The sequence below is a fragment of the Myotis daubentonii genome, chromosome 14 (assembly GCF_963259705.1).
Source record: "Myotis daubentonii chromosome 14, mMyoDau2.1, whole genome shotgun sequence".
In the NCBI taxonomy this organism is placed as follows: Eukaryota; Metazoa; Chordata; class Mammalia; order Chiroptera; family Vespertilionidae; genus Myotis; species Myotis daubentonii.
The window spans coordinates 8093786-8113605 of NC_081853.1; positions in this window are offsets into that span (position 1 = coordinate 8093786).

Sequence of the window (19820 nt, forward strand, 5' to 3'; positions counted from 1 at the left end):
GGTTGGGGAGAATGGCTGATGGTTTTACTATTTGTTAAGAGAGCAAGCAATTCACTTCTGAGTATCTATCTGAAGAATAGAAAAACATTGACTCAAAAAGGTATCTGCACCCCCACATTCATTTCAGCATTATTTACAATAGTCAAGACATGGAAACAACCTAGATTTCCACTGATGGGTGGTCAGGTAAAGATATGGTAGCCTATCTAATAAAGAGGGAATATGCAAATTGACCTTCATACCATCACAAAAGATGGTGGCACCCATAGCCACAAGATGGCGTCACCCAGTCCCCTCAGCCCTGCCGGAGTCCCCCAGTCCTTTCAGCCCCACTGGGGTGGGGGGCGGTAGGCGATGGTGTGGCCAAACCTGCCCTCAGCCCCCCAGCCACCCATAGCCGGCCCGAGGCACAGGCAAGCCTCGGATGGCGGCTCCCAGCTGACACCTTAGGTGCAGACAAGCCTTGGATGGTGGCTACCCAAGGCTGGCCTGAGGCTCAGGTAACCAGGGCCAGCCGAGGCTTGCACTGCCAGCAGTGGCAGCAGCAGAGGTGTGATAGGAGTGTTGCCTTCCCCTGATCGCTGGGTCACCTCCCGCCCCTGAGGGCTCCCAGACTGTGAGAGGGGGCAGGCCAGGCTGAGGGACCCCACCTCCAGTGCATGAATTTTCATGCACCAGGCCTCTTGCCGGGGTCCAACCCCAGCAGGTCCAGGCGTTCCCCAAAGGCGTAGATGGAGTCGGCGAAGAAGGAAGGACATGGAGACAGTGTTCAGTTGATCAGCAGCCTAGCCAGGATCTCCAGCCAAGCTCTGGTCTGGATCTCCAGAGAGGTTCTGCTCTGGATCTCCAGCGAAGTTCTGGTTAGGATCTCCAGCCAGGTTCTGTGTCCATGTTCTCTTGCTAGGTTCTCCAGCCAGGTTCAGTCACCAGGTTCTAGTCAGGTTCTCTTGCCAATTTCTGTAGTCAGGTTCAGTCCAGGATCTTTTGCCATGTTCTCTCCAGCGAAGTTCTTCTGTCTGTAGGTTCTGTGTAGGTTCTGTCTTCTGAGTTCTGACTTCTAAGTTCTGTGTTCTAAGTTCTGTGTCTTGCTGTCTTGTTACATCTGTATTTATACCAGTTGTTTCAATCCTATCAATCTCTATTACAAAGGTTAGGGCGTTTCTTATCTCCATTCCAGGGAGTAAAGATTATGTAGCTTAAGCATGATTGTTCGTAGTTAAAGTGATTAATTACCCGCCTGGCACTTAGTTAAAGGGTTTTATTCCCTCCTTAACTTCAGGGGAAAATCTCTACCTAGGGAAACAACCTTTCTCAGAGACCTTGGTTAAAACACATAGTGCCAAGAAGGTGAGCAAACATTTTAAGAACAGTATGCCATATATGCCAGGTCCCTTGAAACAGCAAGCATGGACCGGCTCCCGGAAGCCTCTAGTATATAATAGAATACTATTCAGCCATCAGAAAGAAGGAAAATTTGCCATTGCAACAACATGGATGAACCTTGAGGACATTATGCTAAGTGAAATAAGTCAGACAGAATAAGACAAATACCATATGATTTCACTTATATGTTTACTGTAAAAGAAGCAAGACAAATGAACAACAACAACAACAAAAATAAAACAGAAACAAACCTATATATACAGAGAACAGATTAGTGGTTACCAGAGGGGCAGGGGGTAGGGAGTGGGAAAAATGGGTAAAGGGGGTGGACTGTATGGTGAAGGATAGTAACTAGATTTGTAGTGGTGATTAATTTGTAGTGTATTCAGGTGTTGAATTATAATGCTGTACACCCGAAACATATAAGGAAAAAAAATAAGGGAAAAGAATGTGAGGTGGAGGATTCATATCAAATTACAGGAATTTTTTTTTTCTATTCAGTAGGAAAATATTCTAATTTCAAATTAAAACTTAATTTTCCCAATGGTTATCATTCATCTTTTCAAGAGATTTAAATGAAAATTCTATTAGATGGCTAATCAAAACAGTGGCATGTTAACTCCTCACTTCTTTGTAGAAAACATTAATTACACTAAAAGTATCACTACAATGATATATAATATTAAAAATAGCAAATACAAGTAAAGAAACAGATTCAAGAGGAAATACTGCATTTGTCTTTGATTTTTTGTAATATCTAGATGGAGATGTCCAGAGATAGCTGGGGGAAGAGTTTGAAGTTCAAGGGAGAAATCTTTTGAGTAGACACACACTAGAATGGCTGTCTAGCTTTTCCCAAACCTCCTGGTGACCAAGTTGGTGTTACCTGCTCCTAGTCATAGCTAATCAGCCTAAGGCAGTGGTCTCAGCCAGGGATACTTTTGCATGGCAGGGGACATTGGTCAATGTATGGAGTGAGTGCTACTGCACGTAGTGGGTAGTGGCCGTGGATGCTACTAAACATCCTACAATGCACGGGACAGTCCGCACAGTGAGGAGTTACCCTGACCAAAATGCCAATAACGTTGAGGTTGAAAGCCATGTGAAAGGGCAGAGGTGTCTTTCCCAAGTAGGGCCAATTAGATTCTTTCTCCAAGGAATTGGAAAACCCGAATGGTGCTAGTTATAGAGCGAAGCCTGCTGGAGCCACGTCAGAAAGGAGGTGAGTGCGCACCTGGCGATGCTGTCCTCTGACTAAGCCTCTCTGGTTGTCTGGCTCTTCCTTTGCCTCCGGGGATTATTCTTAAGACCCTTCCACTACATTTATTTTATGTTCAAGTTATGCTTTTCTTAGTCCAAGTTTGCTAATGACCGAAGAACTTGCATGTGTTAGTACTCTTGTTTGCCAATGACAGAAATCCAATTTAAGACAGTACAGTGAAAATGAAATCAATAGCTTGTGATCCTGGGAAGCAGGACGGCTGCTGCCTTCAGACACATTAAAATCCAGGATCTCACATAATGTTGACAGGATTTTCTCCCTTTCCTTGCCCAGCTCCTGCTTGCATCTGTGTTGGCCTCAGGTCTCTGTGTTCTGTGACCAGAAGAAAGCAGAGAGAAGAAGAGGATGGATGAGCACAGACTACAGCTTCCACTCTCCTCAATAACTCTCCTTGTTAGGGGAATAACTGGTGCCTTATTTTTATATGCATGAGTATTGTTGAAATTTAGAGCTGGAAGCAATCTTAGGGATCGGCTATTGCCTGATTATTTCCACCTCAGAGACCCACGGGGCCATACACTGCCCCAGTCCAGGAGCCCAGTGCCAGCGGTGCTCACACAGACTGGCTGTGGAGCCAAACCAGAATCTGAATTGGTGGGCGGGGCTAGAGAAGCCATCCTCGAATCCTTGTGCAGTTTGAGAAACGTGCCCAGAGTTTCATGCACTGTTCATCCATGTTGTAAAAACAGGCCCAGCTTCTCAGAAGTGTTGAGTTACTTATCGCTGCTAGTCAGTAGCTAGGTCTACAAGTCATGGCTCTGGAATGAAATCTGAGTTCTGTGGAAGAGACTGTTGACTACATGCCACCATTTATATCATCTTCCCTCAAATACTGTGAAACCACGAGATCAAGTTCTAGTCAATGGTCTGGGCGGAAGGCATGAACACCGCTTCAGTGCTGGTCCCCACGCCTCCCGCACACGTGCCACAGGCTCTCGCCTGCGGCTGCATCAGGTGTAGGCAGCTTCCAGGCCCCCAGGGAAGTCATGTGTTGGTGATGGTAGAGCTCCCCAAGTCTGGATCCCCAAATGACCGCATGGGAAGAACCCCCTGCCAGCTTGTTGACCTACTCAGGCCTATTTACAAGCCAGATATAAACCATGTTGTGTTTGTGTTGCTATGTATTTCAGGGTCTATTTTTTTATAGCAGTTAGCCCACCTCCAGCCAGAAGGTGTTTGTTCCTTTGGTTTACTATACCATGCCCTTCTGTGGTTTTATAAATAATATATTTTTCTCTCAGTGTAAAATGAGGAATTCTGACTCTATGGTGATCATATTTTGAAGCAGATATCAGGCTGTTCATCTCCCTGTTGAATTTCCTGTGTGAGTTTGACTTGTCCTGATCACCAACGCAACAAAGAGAAAGACATCACTTCTTCAAGATCTCCAATAAGGTACAGTGCAACTTAAATTAGGAGCAGATAGGCAAGCATTATTTTTGCAAAGAAGCTTTTAAAATAAAACAAATATATTTTTTATTGATTTTGAGATATAGAGGAAGAGAGAAGAAGAGAGAAAATCATTGAGGTGGCCTGGCCAAGAATTGAACGGGCAACCTTCCAGTACACTGGATGATGCCCAACTAACTGAGCCACACTGGCCAGGGCAGCAAGGAAGCTTTCAACGTCATCACAATAGTGTTTTCTGTTTCCCCATGGCCCTTGGTTCCCAAGCCTCTTCCCTTCAGGTTTGTCAGCGTCCTGTCTCTATCTGTACTGGGCTGTCTATTTCTCTCCTCCCTCAGTGGTTCAGATTCCAAATCAGTCTTTCCTGATGAACTGGGGGAAGGCTTGCCTCTGCTTCAGTCCTTCATGGAGAGCACCTGCCACCCAGGGAAGCATCTTGGAAGCTCATGCCAGTGGGAACACATGAGGCCACGATATAACGACAAGCACACACAGCCACAGCCTCAGTGCTGCTGTTTCCATACACCAGTCTGTGCGTTACACTGCATTGTTTAACCACAACACTGTTTGAGGCAGGGATTACTACATTTTTTTTACATGAGGAAGCTGCAGCTCATCCTGCTGAAATAGCTTTTCCTAGTTAGCAGAGGCTCTGAAGCGTGGACTTGAACCAGCTTTCCTGGCCCGAAAGCTTAAGCCCAGAGTCAGCCTGAAAGATTTCCCTCACCACTCAGATCCTTGGGAAGGCCAATGAGGAACTGAGTTCCCCGAGGCTCGGAATTTATGTTGGAAGAGTATACGTTGGGAAGGGAGATTTGGGGGGAGAAGAGAAACAGGATATTTTATGGGTTGGCAGAAGGGATGGGCACTTGCTGATGGAGAGAGGTGCTGTGTTGTGCTGTGAGACTGTCCCCAGAGGGGCACAGTGACTTTTCCATCGGCTGAAGTTCTGACCCAGAGACATGTCAGAGGCCTTGAACCCGAGTGGCTCTCAATAGCCAGATTGCACTTTCTGATTCAACTCACTGTGATGCCCAGGTCACGTCTGTGTACTCTGCAAGCCATGCGCTCTATTCTGTTATTTTATTCCTCCATTTCCCCTCTTCAAGCAATCACCCTGTTTGGGCATGTCTTAGGCTGTGTTCCCCAGAAGCTGACCACAAGGCCAGCCATTGAGTACACGCAGTTTATCTGGAGAGTGAACCCAGGAATCCCTGGGAAGGTGATGCGGAAGTGTGAGGGGGAAAAGGAGGAAGCCAACACAGGCGCACTGGTGAGCAGGCGACCTTCGGGGGCAGCTGCGGCCCAGTCCCGGGCACAGTATGGGCTGCCTCAGAGGTGCTCCCCAGTAACGCGTGCTGAGGGTGAGGGTGCTGCAGGAGTGCGCCTGCTGCAGGGCTACGGTAGGAAACAGGGTCTGTGCATGAGGAGGGTTGCGCTCATGCGGGGAAGGAGGGCACAGCTAAGAGAGCCCCAGACCAGCAAATCAGGAGAACAGTCTTCTAATCTCAGTTCTGACTCCACCCGATGGGCAAGCTTGGGCGAGTGCATTCCCCTCTCTATAACTAAAGCAGCCCTTTCCCACATCATCATCATTATTGCCGTTTTTTTCTTGATGACATACTGCATGCCTGCCACTCTGCCCTGTGCTTTACATTCGTCACGATGGACAATCTGCACAACAGCCAGATGAAGCAGGTACAATTACCATCCCTGGTTTGCATGTGGGAACACTGCAGCAAGGGGGTACGAGTCATGTGGCTGGGCCTCATGGCCAGGTCTGACTTAGTAAGTGGCAGAGCGAGGAGTCTGGCTTCAGAGGCTGTACTCACTCCTCCAGCACCAGTTACCTCTCCAGAGTCTCTGATGCTCAGCCACCTTGGCATTTGCATTTCATTGTGCCCCCCTCCCCCCCCCCCAGAGCCAACAGAAGAGTGACCCAGGCCATTTCACACAAGATCATCCAGGTGCCAGTAAGTGGCTTAAAAGGGAGCAATTTCAGGTTTTCTTTGTCCCTGGTACATTCTATGTACTGCAAATGCTCTTTGCTTTCTTTTTTTTTCACCCGTTTGGGAACCAGGCATCCGTCTGAGTCCCTATTATTGTTTAAAAGCCGTGTTGCATCCTAGTGTTCTCATAGCATCTCTTCTTCATCGGCTCTTGAACTGGGCCAGGCTGGGTTATCCTGCACACTAGCCAGTCCCATCGGTAAGGGTGTTTCTGGCTGCGGGCTGTGGGAGCATTCTCAAAGTGAAGACACACAGGACAGGACTGGCCATTTGACAGGCGCCCATAACGATTCTTCACCTGGTCATCCTGTATTCATTCATTCTTTCTTTCATTCTATGTTTATTCAAGAAATGCACACCAATGCAGTCAGTTCTCTATGAGGCACCATAGGAACACAAAAGGCGAACAAGACTTACTCAGATCCTCAAAGATCCACTGGCCAGCTTTCTAAAATGTGGAATGGAGGCAGAGGTAAGGGAAGAACCAATTTATCATGGAAGAAAGTAGGACATACTCCTGTTATTCATGAAACAAACATTAAATAATGAAAAGTCACTACGTTAAAAATTTGGCCTTCAGAAAATGGTAACATTTTGGTTGTGAAATAGCAAAAATATTCCTCAGACTAGAAAAAAGAGGGGACTAAAACATGGCACATTTTAAAAATAAATAGCTTTTCATTGTAAATTAAAATACCATCTTGAGTATTGTTTTAACAAGTTTGCTTATTTTTTTCCCTTTAGTTATTTAGCAGGGTTAAAATTAGGTCAGATTGTATGGGTAGCATATTCAAACTCACACTCTGACCTTAGACTTGAGTATTTTCAAGGCTTGTTGTCAATCAGGGGTGGGTGTAGTTCCTTAGGTGGATCTGAAGGCAGTTTGTAATGAAGCACCAAGAGGGAGAAACTGAGGTTGTTTCTGAAGGTGACATCTACATGCGTTGAAGTGTGGGCTTCCCTCGGCCGTGACAGATCTGTTTGTCCTCTGGACAGGAGAGAGCTGAGGCAGGCAGGAAAAATACTTCCTTTCCAGGGAGGTTTTCCCGTCCTGACTGCTGCAGGTGGCGTGGCTGGATTATTTAAAGAGCATTGGAGGTTATATGTATGGAAGGGGTCAATAATGAAACAGTACGTGGGTTCCATGACCTACTGAAAAAAAAAAACAAAAACTGACAAAAGACATTCAAATTTATTTGCCTTTTCTTCCTGAGCTGACAAGAATCCTCAAACCGCAAATAATAAATGTACACCAGCCGAAACCGGTTTGGCTCAGTGGATAGAGCGTCGGCCTGCGGACTGAAAGGTCCCAGGTTCGATTCCGGTCAAGGGCATGTACCTGAGTTGCGTGCACATCCCCAGTGGGAGATGTGCAGGAGGCAGCTGATCGATGTTTCTCTCTCATCGATGTTTCTGACTCTCTATCTCTCTCCCTTCCTCTCTGTGAAAAATCAATGAAATATATTAAAAAAAAAATAAATGTACACCATGTTCCTGTAGCTGTTTATCTTATACTAGTACTATAAATGTCAACTACTGTTGATGTTATAATGTTCTGTCCACCTATCTTCATAATTGGTCTACTTCCTCTCCACCTATCTTCATAATTGGTCTACTTCCTGTCCACTTACCCCTCTTCTGGTCCCCAGATACTGTTTCCTACTCCTGTCTCTATTTCTGACAGGTGTGTCATGTGTCCTTTATTTACAAAGATGGACAAAACAGAATTCTGAGTTCAGGGTGCAATTTTTATGTGGTAGAGTGATACCATAACAATTCACTGAACTACAGGCCATCTACCCGGCAAATTCATCACTTTGGAATGAACATCAATAACAAGCCAAAATGAAGGAAGAAAAGACTCTGAGGGATAAAGGATAGGTCAGCCCAGGAACACAATCCCATGGGAGGATTCCTCAGGCCTTGATAGATACACCTCTTGTTGTACACAGTTTTAACAAGTGATTTAGCTGGTCTCTAACTCAGCAGATTAATTACAGTAATTACTTTTGGGGAGTCAGTGGATATTTCAGAACAGTGCTGGCAAGAGAATTTTCTGCAATGATGAAAATGTTCTGTACCTGTGCTGCCAGCTACATGTGGCTTTTGAGCACTTGATTATGGCTAATGTGACTGAGGAACTAAATTTTTTATTTTCCCTAATTTTTATTAGTGTAAATTTAAGGCTCAAAAGCCACATGTAGCTGATAGCTATGACATTAGACAGTATACCTCTAAACAGACTCACTGGCTGTAGTGAAGTACCAAAGCATTGTTGTTCTGGGTCATTTAGAGGAGGAACAAAGAGGCTCCTAAAGTACCAGCCATCATGGAGTGTCATTGAATTATAGCTTTGATCATTCACTTGTTTATCCAGTTTTCATTTCATAAATATTTATTAATCAGCCACCATGGCTTGTACTTTCCTAGGAGATATAACAGTGAACAGAATGGAGATAAATGTTTGTCTTCATACAGCATACATTTTAGTGGGGAGATGTTGCCACTAAGTAAATAAGTGATAAAAATATATAGGACATCAACTGATAATGAATGATAACCTCTAAGTCAGGGAAAAGGGACAGGGAAAAGCGGGGTGGGTGGGGGAGGGGGGATGTGAGAGGTGCATTTATAAATAGGAAAGCCAGGGAGGGCCTCACTGAGAAGCTGGAGGAGGTGAGATATCAAGCTGTAAAGTTACCTGGTAAAAGAGCATGCCAACTAGAGGGAACTAGAAGCTCAAGTTAGATGGTTTACTGGTGGTTCAGGGAATAGCTGTTGGATGAATAGTTGCAGAAGGAAACAGATGATGGAGATTTGTACCTGGGTGGAAGCAGTGGAGGTGGATGTCTGTTGCTGGTAGATCTATGAGCCTTTGCTGACAATTTAGGTTTGGCCTCTAAGAGAGGAGTCTAGGATGAGCCCAAAGATTTTGGACCAAGCAAGTCAAATGATGGGGATATTATCTACTGACATGATGGACCATATTTACAATGTTATCTTGACTTTGTAAGAGTTTAAATCAGAGATGGTCAATTCCTGGAAGTGAGCCACCATTTCTCCGTGCTGGATGCATGGCAGACATCAAGCATGGGCTTGAGTATGGCCTCAGCATCATTCTCAACATAGTTCTCCTGGAAAAGAATAAGTGTTACAGTTGGCACGCAATGTGAAACCATCACCAGATTCAATTACACATGTGATTCCGTCAGAAAGGTGGGGAAATGTGTGACCCATGTCCTAGAGTTCGAACCAAGAAATGACTTAACTTCTATCTATCTATTTATCTATCTAAAAAGAGGTAATATGCAAATTAGCCAAGACACCGTAATGGGTCACAACTGGATCATTAGCATATTAGCTCTTTATTAGCTCTTATGCGTGCCATGGGGCATTGCTCCAGAGATGGGGCGGAAGTGGGGAGGCGCCGGGAGAAGGCGGGACCAGCCTGAGGCAATTTGAGGGTGGGCAGCACCTTGGCAGAAGCAGAAGGGAGAAGGTAAAAAGGCTGGCGCTGTGGGAGAAGGCAGAAGGAGGATGGTGAAAAGGCCAGTGCCACAAAAGAAGGGAGAAGGTGAGAAAGCAGAAGGGAGAAGGCAGAAGGGAGAAGGTGGCAGTTAGTCAAGGTGATCAGGCCAGGAGGAGAGAGCAAATAGGCAGTTAGAGGGATCAGGCCAGGATGGGAGAGCAGTTAGGGGAATCAGGCCAGCAGGGGAGCAGTTAGGGACATCAGGTAGGAAGGCAGGTGAGCAGTGGTTAGGAGCCAGTGGTTCTAGATTACAAGAGGGATCCTGGATTGGAGAGGGTGCAGGCCGGGCTGAGGTGTTCCCCCCCCCCTCCCATGAATTTTGTGCACCAGGCCTCTAGTGTAATATAATTGATTCTATTAATATGCCTCAGGTTTCTGCTATTCCTTACTCTGGGGGATCCACACAAGGAAATGATTGGCAGAATTATGCAGTTATCTCTGGAACCCTCTGTCATCTTGACTGTAACATCTTTCATTGTAGAGTGGAATTTCTTATGATGTGGGCCTGACTTATGACACTTAGCATGATTTTCTGAAGGGCAGGAGTCCTGTTCCATTCATATCCATCTGTTCAGTACTTGGATTATTGTTAATGATCAATAAGTTGGTTAACTTGAACATTTTGAATCAACAAATAACCTGGTTTTAAGGTGTCCTCACCATATTAAATAACACCATTAAGCATATATTAAGTACTTTACTCTTTGCTGAGTATAAGAGGTCTAGTAGGGCCAATCATGAGAAGAACAGTGGGTAATATTTAATCACAGTTAAGCCAATATTTATTAAGAGCATACTGCATGTCACAAACTGAGCTAGACACTGGAAGATTTAATTCTGTGGAAGATTTAATTCTGACCCTCAAGTAGCTCAGAGTATCACAGGAATATTCTCAATAGAATGTAATGGCTTCATTGCATATCACAGATTCACATAAGCATGGATCTTGGACAGAGCTCTCAGAGAGTTACATGGCCCATCCTTAGGCATATAGGATAACATTGTCCTCACTGTCTAGGACCTAGACCAGTGATGGTGAACCTATGACACGCGTGTCAGAGGTGACACGCGAACTCATTTTTTTGGTTGATTTTTCTTTGTTAAATGGCATTTAAATATATAAAATAAATATCAAAAATATAAATCTTTGTTTTACTATGGTTGCAAATATCAAAAAATTTCTATATGTGACACGGCACCAGAGTTAAGTTAGGGTTTTTCAAAATGCTGACACACCGAGCTCAAAAGGTTCGCCATCACTGGTCTAGGACCTAGACTCTAGGTCAGGGGTGGGCAACCTTTTTGTGAGTGTGTGCCAAAACCAGCAAAATCTCTGACTCAAAATTCTTATACGTGCCAACCCTAATTTTTTGAGAACATGCCACACCTACTTGATATCTCTTAAGGTATATGTATGTGAAGAACCTTGAAGAAATAATAAAATTCATTCAAGCGACAAAAACACAGTATATGATGATGAAAAATACATTTACTTTTTAATGTATACATGTACACTGATAGTCCGACAGAAAACTTTATGACTCCGTTTGATATTATCAGTGGGACTTTTGCTGCTGCATCACCGATGACAGAGATTTTACATCAGGTTTATATTTCGTGACCTTCAGAGATATGCACGAGATACTACTTTCATCTGTCAGGCTACTCCTATTACGAGACTTAACAAAATTCATCACTGAAAACAAAGATTCACAATTGTAAATGGAAGATTATAAGAGAAGGTTTCGCGTGCCAGCAAAAGTTACTGGCGTGCCATGCTTGGCATGCATGCCAGGGGTTGCCCACCCCGCTCTAGGTGAACAACTGAGGGCTGAAGAGGATTAGTAACTTCCCCAGGGCACACACCTGAGCCTTTGTGTAATTATATACTCCAATGGGACAATTTTGCCCTCCAACAGACAGTTGGCAATCTCTGGAGGTTTTGTGGCTGTCATATGGGAAGCTGTTACTGGCAGTCACCCAGAGGGGTGAATGGAGGCCAGGTGCTATTACCCACCCAACAATGTAGGTCAGCATCACGGCGAGGAGTCGTGCTGGCTAAAGGTCAGCAGCACCAAGGCTGAGAACCTGGGTTTTGCTCTTGCCTCAGAGAGCATCAGAGCTTGGATCTACTTACCTCAAATCTGAAGGAGAGGACGAAGCATGAAGCCTAGTCTAGAACCATACGGTGACACAGAACTGTGTGCGCCCTGGGTGCACACAGGTGCTCTGGATGGCTCAGCCTTGCTGGCATCAGATGGAGCTTTGGACTTTGTTTTGGCTAGTGGTTGTGTGCTCTTAGTCAAACTAGATGGTGTTTGCTCAGACAAAAATCAGGAGGTTTGCTTAGAAAAGGAGTAAGGAAAAATATCTCTCTTCAGTTTTGTGGGTAACACACTATTGACCTGAATGAAGCCAAAGAGAGAAGGGGCACAGGGTCCAGCGCCTGGCAGGGAGGCCGGGGACAGTAGGTTCACAGTGGCGAGCCTGCTGTGGGTGTGGCATGTGCTGAGGAGCTGGAAATTCTCCTCCCTTTGAAACAGATAAAAGAAAAACTGTCAAAGTCAGGACAGTGGTGAGGGTCTGTCAAAGTCAGGACAGTGGTGAGGTTCAAAAGATACTTTGGTCTCTCACTGCATGACTGGGCCTTGGAAAGGAATCTTCATCTTCCAATGGCTTCTTGACACACTTAAAGTAGAACACCAACATTCTTCCCAAGGCCCTCTGGCCTTCTCTCCCTCCCTCCCAGCTCCCTGGCCTCCTCTCTGTTCTCTGAGCACATTAGGCATAGCCCCACCTCAGGGCCCTTGCACTCGCTGTTCTCTCTGCTTGGAACTCTCTTTGACCATTACCCAATATTGGAAGTAATAATCCATCACTTTTGCCACATTTTATTTAAAGCAAGTCACTAAGTCTTATCCTCACTCAAAGGGAGAGGATTACACAAGGGCATGAACACCAGGAGGCAGGGGTCGTAGGCACCACTTGTGTTAGCAGCTGCCAAGAGGCTGAATACAGATGCATAACATTTCCAGCATTTCTGCATGGACAGCCAGCATCTTTTATGTGCCTGTGTACATGGCAAGTGTTCTCTGGCTCACTATATCATCTTTTAGTAAATATGTGTTGGATGCCTGCAATGTCCTGGGTGCAGAGGGACAGCAGAGAATAAATGCACAACCTGAAAGTGTAAATTATATCAGATGATAAAAAAAGGTGAGGGAATAAAGATGGGTGTTGAGGGAGGTGATGGTCTCTGAGCAGAGAAACGAAGGAAGCGAGGGAGAAGGTGTGAGGAGACATACAGGAAGAGAGTTCCAAGCAGAGGTTTTAAAAGGCTGTGGCTTCTTTTCTCACTTTCACATTCTCTCTCTAGACTCCTCTCCTTTGCTCCCTGGATGAAGCAAGCTGCCATGCCCTGAGCTGCCCTAGGGTGAGGCCATGTAGTAAGAACCTAAGGCAGCTTCAGCTGATAGTCAGTGGGGAACTGAGGCCCATAGTGCAGCAGTCCACAGGGAAGCTAGTCCTGCTCACACCCATGGCGGGTGGCAGTGGGCCCTGCCCCAGTTGAGCTTTCATGTGAGACTGCAGGCAACTCTCAGTGTAGCCTTGGGAAAGAACGTGGGCTGGAGGTTCACTGGTGCTCACATCTCTGACCCACAGAATATGTGAAAGATAAATACCATTGTTTTAAGTTGCTAACTTCTGTGGTAATTTGTTATGCAGCAAGAGATAACTAACATGTCTTAAATGAGTTCTTAATCAGAGTTTCCTTACCTGTAAAATGTGGATAATAAATGGCCCTCCCACGTAGGGTTGCTGTGGGGACTGAATGAGAGAAAGATGAGTAAGAAATGATTTCTCCTATCAAGGAGGGTACAGTCCAGCGGACGCTTTATGTCAGCTGCAGCACATGTGTGGGGACATGAGGTGGGAAAGGCATGCGCAGAAGAGGAAGCGTCACAGACAAAGGCATCATGTCGGCCAGTGCACGACCAGGGCACAGACGTTGTGGAGGGAGAGGCAGGAGGTGGGGCTGGGACTGGCCAAGGCCAAACCCTTCGGAGAACTTCTATGTCCTGAGAAGGGGGCAGAGGGGTACCTTGGGGTAATGGGTGCATTGAAGTATGTTGAGCACTAGAATACATATGGTGGAAGGGGCTGGGGCACAAAAGAATTTTAAGTTCTAAGCCTACAGTATACATCCTTAAATTGCTTTCATTTTGTATTTTTAAAATGAATGACTATAGTGACAGGAGAAGATTTGATTTTGTGTGGTGGGCACACAGTACAATATATAGATCTTGTATCACAGAAACCATACCCGAAACCTATATGTTCATGTTGACCAATGTCACCCTAATATATTTAATAAAATTTTAAATAAAACCTACTACATAATTTCAAAAATGCACGAGCAGTGTGTGTATTCTCATTGTAAACAGTTAACTAATAGAAAGTAAAATCATCTTTTAAAAACTTTAGCCCTCCTTCCCTACCCCCCTACCCCCCCCCCCCCCCCGCACACACACACACACACAAGGGCATCCTAGTTCCATCTGTGGTACTCTACACTGGGACACAAGGATTCGTGATGTGTCAGAGCTGGCTTCTAACAACACGTGTGTGGGGACATAACATTCGTAGATTGAAATTAGCCATATTTGTGCTATGTAAATTGTCAAAGATTACAAATCAGAGATATTTTAGAAGGATACCACTGGTCATGTGTCTCTATTATGACTCTTTTTTTACTTATTTACATGTATTAATCATTTCATACTGATAGCTAGAAAAAGCAGTTAACAGGTTAGAGCATGAACCCTGGAGTCAGGCAGCTTGAATTCAAATCCCAACTCCATCCTATGCGGAGTGACGTTGGCTAAGCTATCGGAGCCTCAGTTTCCTTCTCTGTAGAATGCACGGAATAGTAGAGCCCACCCCATAGACTCATAGTGAGGATTAAGTGAGTGAAAGGGCTTGGAACAGTGCCTGCCACCCAATGAGTCTGTAAAGTTTAGTTAATACTGTTAGCATAAATGGAGTCATACTTAGGTAATGTTGTACAACTTACTTTTTTTTTTTTTTTTAACAATACATCTTGGAGCAATTACAGAGTAGATTTCCTTTTAAAAATTAAGCCTTTTACTTTGTGATACCTGTAGGTTCACTTGCAGCAAAAAACACAGAGATCCTGTGTGTACCCTTTCACGGTGTCACCCAGTGGGAACATCTTGTAAAAATGAAATTCAATATCAAAACCCAAATGCTGACATCATTACAGTCAAGATACAGAATTTTCCACCACCTCCGGACCCCGTGTTGCCCTCTCACAGCTGCACCTACCTCTCCCGTGTCCCCACCCCTCCTTAAACCCTGCAACTACTCATATGTTCTCCATTTCTATAACTTTGAGATTTGTATAATGTTATATAAATAACATTTTATAGTATGTACCCTTTGGGGATTGACTCTTTTCACTCAGCGCACTTCTCCGAACATTCATTTGGTTGTTCTCTGTATTACCAGTTAGTTCCTTTTTACTGCTGAGTGGCATTCCATAGCATCAGCGTGCTACCATTTGTTTGCCTTCTTCACCCACTGAAGGACATCTTGCTTGTTTCTATTTGGGGCCACTAAGAATGTCACAAACATTCGTGTGCAGGTGGGTTGTGAACTTCCTCTGCTGCAATTCTGGGATGTGTGAGAAGAAAAGAAAGCCAGGGTGTTTGCTCCCATGCCAGACCCCTGACCATAGCTCCCAGCTGATCTGCCTTCATTCCTTTCAGAGTTGCCTTATGTTTCTTTCATATATGATGCTCAGAGTTTTTAGTTATACTTAGCAGGAGGAATAGGGAAAAGTATGTCTACTTACTTTTTCTGGGGACAGAGGTCCCAGCCTCCTAATTGCTGAATATCAGTGTGTAGTGTGAATGTATGGATATATCATAATTATTTCATCCATCTTACACATTTTTCCAGATTTTTACTCAAAAAACTATGCTCAGTTGAATAGTCTTGTGCACCTGTGAGGGTATTTTTTCTATGATATTAATCAGAGTGGAATTGCTTGGTCAAAGGGTATAAACTCTTATATTTAGACTAGAGGCCCGGTGCACAAAAATTTGTGCACTCGGGAGAGAGGGGTCCCTCAGCCTGGCCTGTTCCCTCTCGCAGTCTGGGACCCCTCAGGGATGACCACCTGCTGGCTTAGGCCTGCTTCCCCGGGGGATTGGGCCTAAGCTGGCAATCAGACATCCCTCTGGAGCCCAGCAGCCCTTGGGGGATGTCCACTTGCCAGCAGGGAGCAGACCTAAGCTGCAGCGGACATCCTTAGAGCTGCTGAGGAAGCAGGAGAGGCTCCCACCACCACCGCTGTACTGGCAACCATCAACCTGACTTGTGGCTGAGCAGAGCTCCCCCATGTGGGAGCGCACTGACCACCAGAGGGCAGCTCCTGCATTGAGCATCTTCCCCCTGGTGGTCAGTGTGTGTCATAGCGACCAGTCATTCTCAGTCTTTCCGCTGTTAGGGTCAGTTTGCATATTACTCTTTTACTATATAGGATAGAGGCCTGGTGCACGGGTGGGGGCCGGCTGGTTTTCCCTGAAGGGTGTCCCGGATCAGGGTGGGGGTCCCGCTGGGGTGCCTGGCCAGCCTGGATGAGGGGCTGATGGCTGTTTTCAGGCTGGCCACACCCCCTTCAGGGTGGGGGTCCCCACTGGGGTGCCTGGCCAGTCTGGGTGAGGGGCTGAGGGCCGTTTTCAGGCTGGTCTGTGACTGAAGCTCCCAGCCTCTCCTTTTTTTCCTTTTTTTTAATTCTGGGATTTATTTACCTTCTATAATTGAAACTTTGTTGCCATCCTGCTCGCTCCAGCTCTGAGTCCGCAGCTGGCTGAAAGCAGGTATCTGGGATTTGTTTAGCTTCTATAATTGAAACTTTTGGAGCTGTTGCTTTCGGAGCTTAGAGCAGGCCGCGGCAGGTGAGGAACCTTGGCTTCCTCTATCACTGGAGCAAGCAAACCTCCTGCTCGCTTCAGCTGCTTGACTGCCGGCCGCCATCTTTGTTGGCAGTTAATTTGCATATCTCGCTGATTAGCCAATGGGAAGCGTAGCAGAGGTATGGTTAATTACCCTTTTTGTCTTTTATTAGATAGGATAGATACTCTAAAATGTTCTCCAAACGGGCTTTTTCAGTTTACACTCCCAGCCACCCTGATATACTCTGGATAATACCTTATGGGCTTCAAGAGTCAACTCTACCCTCACTTGATGTTTAGTGGGTGCAGGTGGAGTAAGTAAGGTGTATGTATTGTGACATGGATGTGGACTCAAACATGGGCTCATCTTTTTGCATCTGAGTGTGGAGTGTTTAAAAAGGTGAACAGGAGCCCAATGAGGGGCTGGTGTCATAGCTGTTGTTCTAGTTAGCCAGTGCTGAGGGACCACTGATGGGAAGACTCACAATCAAGCCCTTACACCCTCTCTCAAACTCGAGACAGAGGGTTTGGTCAGCTGTGGAAAACAGCCTGGGTTCAGAGCCAGGAAGAAACCTGGCCACAGGTTTAAAGCTGGGGTCTCACTAGGGTCAGGGAGATGGGAGGGATTGCCTTTGTTGTGGAGAAAGGAAGAGCATTGAGTGGCAGGGCAAGGAGAAGTGATGCACCCAGAAGCAGGTCTATGAAAGCCTTGAAGAACCCATCAGGCAGAGGGAGTTGATTATTCAGGTGTCTATAGAACTTGTGGCAATCCGGGTGGCAACATGCAGACACATCCCTAGAAGACAACAAGACCCAGAGTCACCCATGTGGGTAAGGGATAGTGAAATTAACTGCTAGGAAAACCCTGAGATAAATTGCCAGCTTTTAGGTGAGAATAAGATAAAGGATAAATTTTGGGTTTGATTCTTTTTTTTTTTTTTTTTAATATATTTTATTGATTTTTTAAAGAGAGGAAGGGAGAGGGACAGAAAGTTAGAAACATCGATCAGCTGCCTCCTGCACACTCCCTACTGGGGATGTGCCCGCAACCAAGGTACATGCCCTTGACCAGACTCGAACCTGGGACTCTTGAGTCCTCAGGCCGACGCTCTATCCACTGAGCTAAACCGGTTAGGGCTTAGGGTTGATTCTTGACAGGATTTCAAAGGAGTGAGAGCATTCTAGAAAAACATCAAAGTACTAATTGTATGAATTTTCTTTGCTGTGTAACAAACTTAGCAGCTTAAAACAACACGTGTTTAATATCTCATGGTTTCTGTGGGTCAGAGATTTGGGGACAACTGGACTGGGTTCTCTGCTCAGGATCTCAGAAGCCCAAGGTGTTGAACAGAGTTGGAATCTCATCAGAGGCTCAACTGGGGCAGGATAAACTTTCAGGTTTCATTAAGTTGTTGGCATAATTCATTTCCTTGAGGTTATAAGGTTCATGGCAGATTGCTTCTTTAAAATGAACAATGGAGAGGGAGGGAGGGAAAATGGGTCAGAGGCGGGGGATGGAGGGAGAGAGGGAGAGAGGGAGAAAGGGAGGGAGAGAGAGAGAGAGAGAGAGAGATTCCAGAATGAATTGGCTAGGAATACGAAATCTTACATAACATAATATATTCCCTTTTCTAAAGGCTGTCCCAAAATTCATGCAAGAAGTAATTTTGATAGAAAACACAGGTTTATAATTAAAATTGTAAATTTCTTATTGATTCATAAAGTATACAGTATAGGGTTATGTATGGAATAGTATATTGGGTAAATGGCCGCCACGGCTTTGCTGGCACATATGCACTCTTTTGTTGAAATTTTCCATGACCGAAATGCGGCTGCTCAGGCAATAACAGTTAATGGTGCTCGCTATTGTGACATGATAATCCAGTTTTTTGTTCCTAAATTGCAAGATATGGATGTGGACGACATGTGGTTTCAACAAGATGGTGCCACATGCCATACAGCCCGAGAAACAATTCAATTACTGCATGAGTCATTTCCTGGTGGTGTAATTTCCTGTTTTGGTGATCAGAATTGGCTGCCCAGATCATGTGATTTAACGCCATTGGACTTTTTTCTTTGGGTTTTTTTGAAGTCTAAGGTTTATTCCAACAAGCCCACGACCACCCACGCCTTGAAGGAGGAAATTGAGCGCTGTATCAATGAAATTCAGCCACATCTATGCAAAAAGGTCATGGAAAATTTCAACAAAAGAGTGCGTATGTGCCAGCAAAGCTGTGGAGGCCATTTACCCGATATGCTATTCCATACATAACCCTATACTTTATACTTTATGAATCAATAAAAAATTTACAATTTTTAATTATAAAACTGTGTTTTCTATCAAAATTACTTCTTGCGTGAGTTTTGGGACACCCTTTATTTTCTGTTGGTTGGAAGTACATAACCAAGCACAGAATAATGCCAATCTGTTGACACCAGCATATGGGAGACCTTGGTGGCCACTTGTAGTCTGTCTGCCACAGAAGCAATGAAAGACATAGATGGATATTAGAATATTGAGTTCAAAAGGGAAGGGAAGAGATAAATTGGCTGTTAAATAATATTGGAGATCAGGATGGATCTGAATGTGCTAAATTTTAGGGAGCCTTGAAGTCCAGTGTGAGAGAAGTATCCTTTGGCACTGTGGGCCTCACTAGAGGACGTGTCTATCCTTGTGTTTCCAGCATCCCTGCTAAGAAACCCATTTTTGTTTTTAATTCTCTGCTCACTCATTTTCCAAGCAATCATTTCTTTTTAGAAGTGTTTTAGAAATGAAATGACAATTACATTTTAAAGTAAAGTATCTATGTTGAATTAACCTAGACCATTTCCCATGGTTTCACACATACTTATTCTACATTGAGAAGCGAGACAATATATAATCTTTTTAACCTTTTCTCTGGTCCAATTCTTCTGCAAGACTAATTGTAGGGAACAGAATGTGCTGCTTGCTAAATGTGTCATGTCTCTATCTTCACCTATGAGTGTCTGTTTTAGGAGCTATGTTAGAAAAAAAAAGATTCTTCTGGAAATATTCAGAAAGGTAAAAAAATTATGGAGATGGAGTTAATTGGACCATGTCATAAATAGCTCTCAAATATTACAGAAAGGATAAAACAACAACAGCAGTGCCAACTGAAAAAGCTCCCTGTAGGTGGAATTTATAAGCCTCTAAGGCAGTTATTTGCACTATTTTAATTGCCAGAATGTTTTGTGAACTTCCATATGGT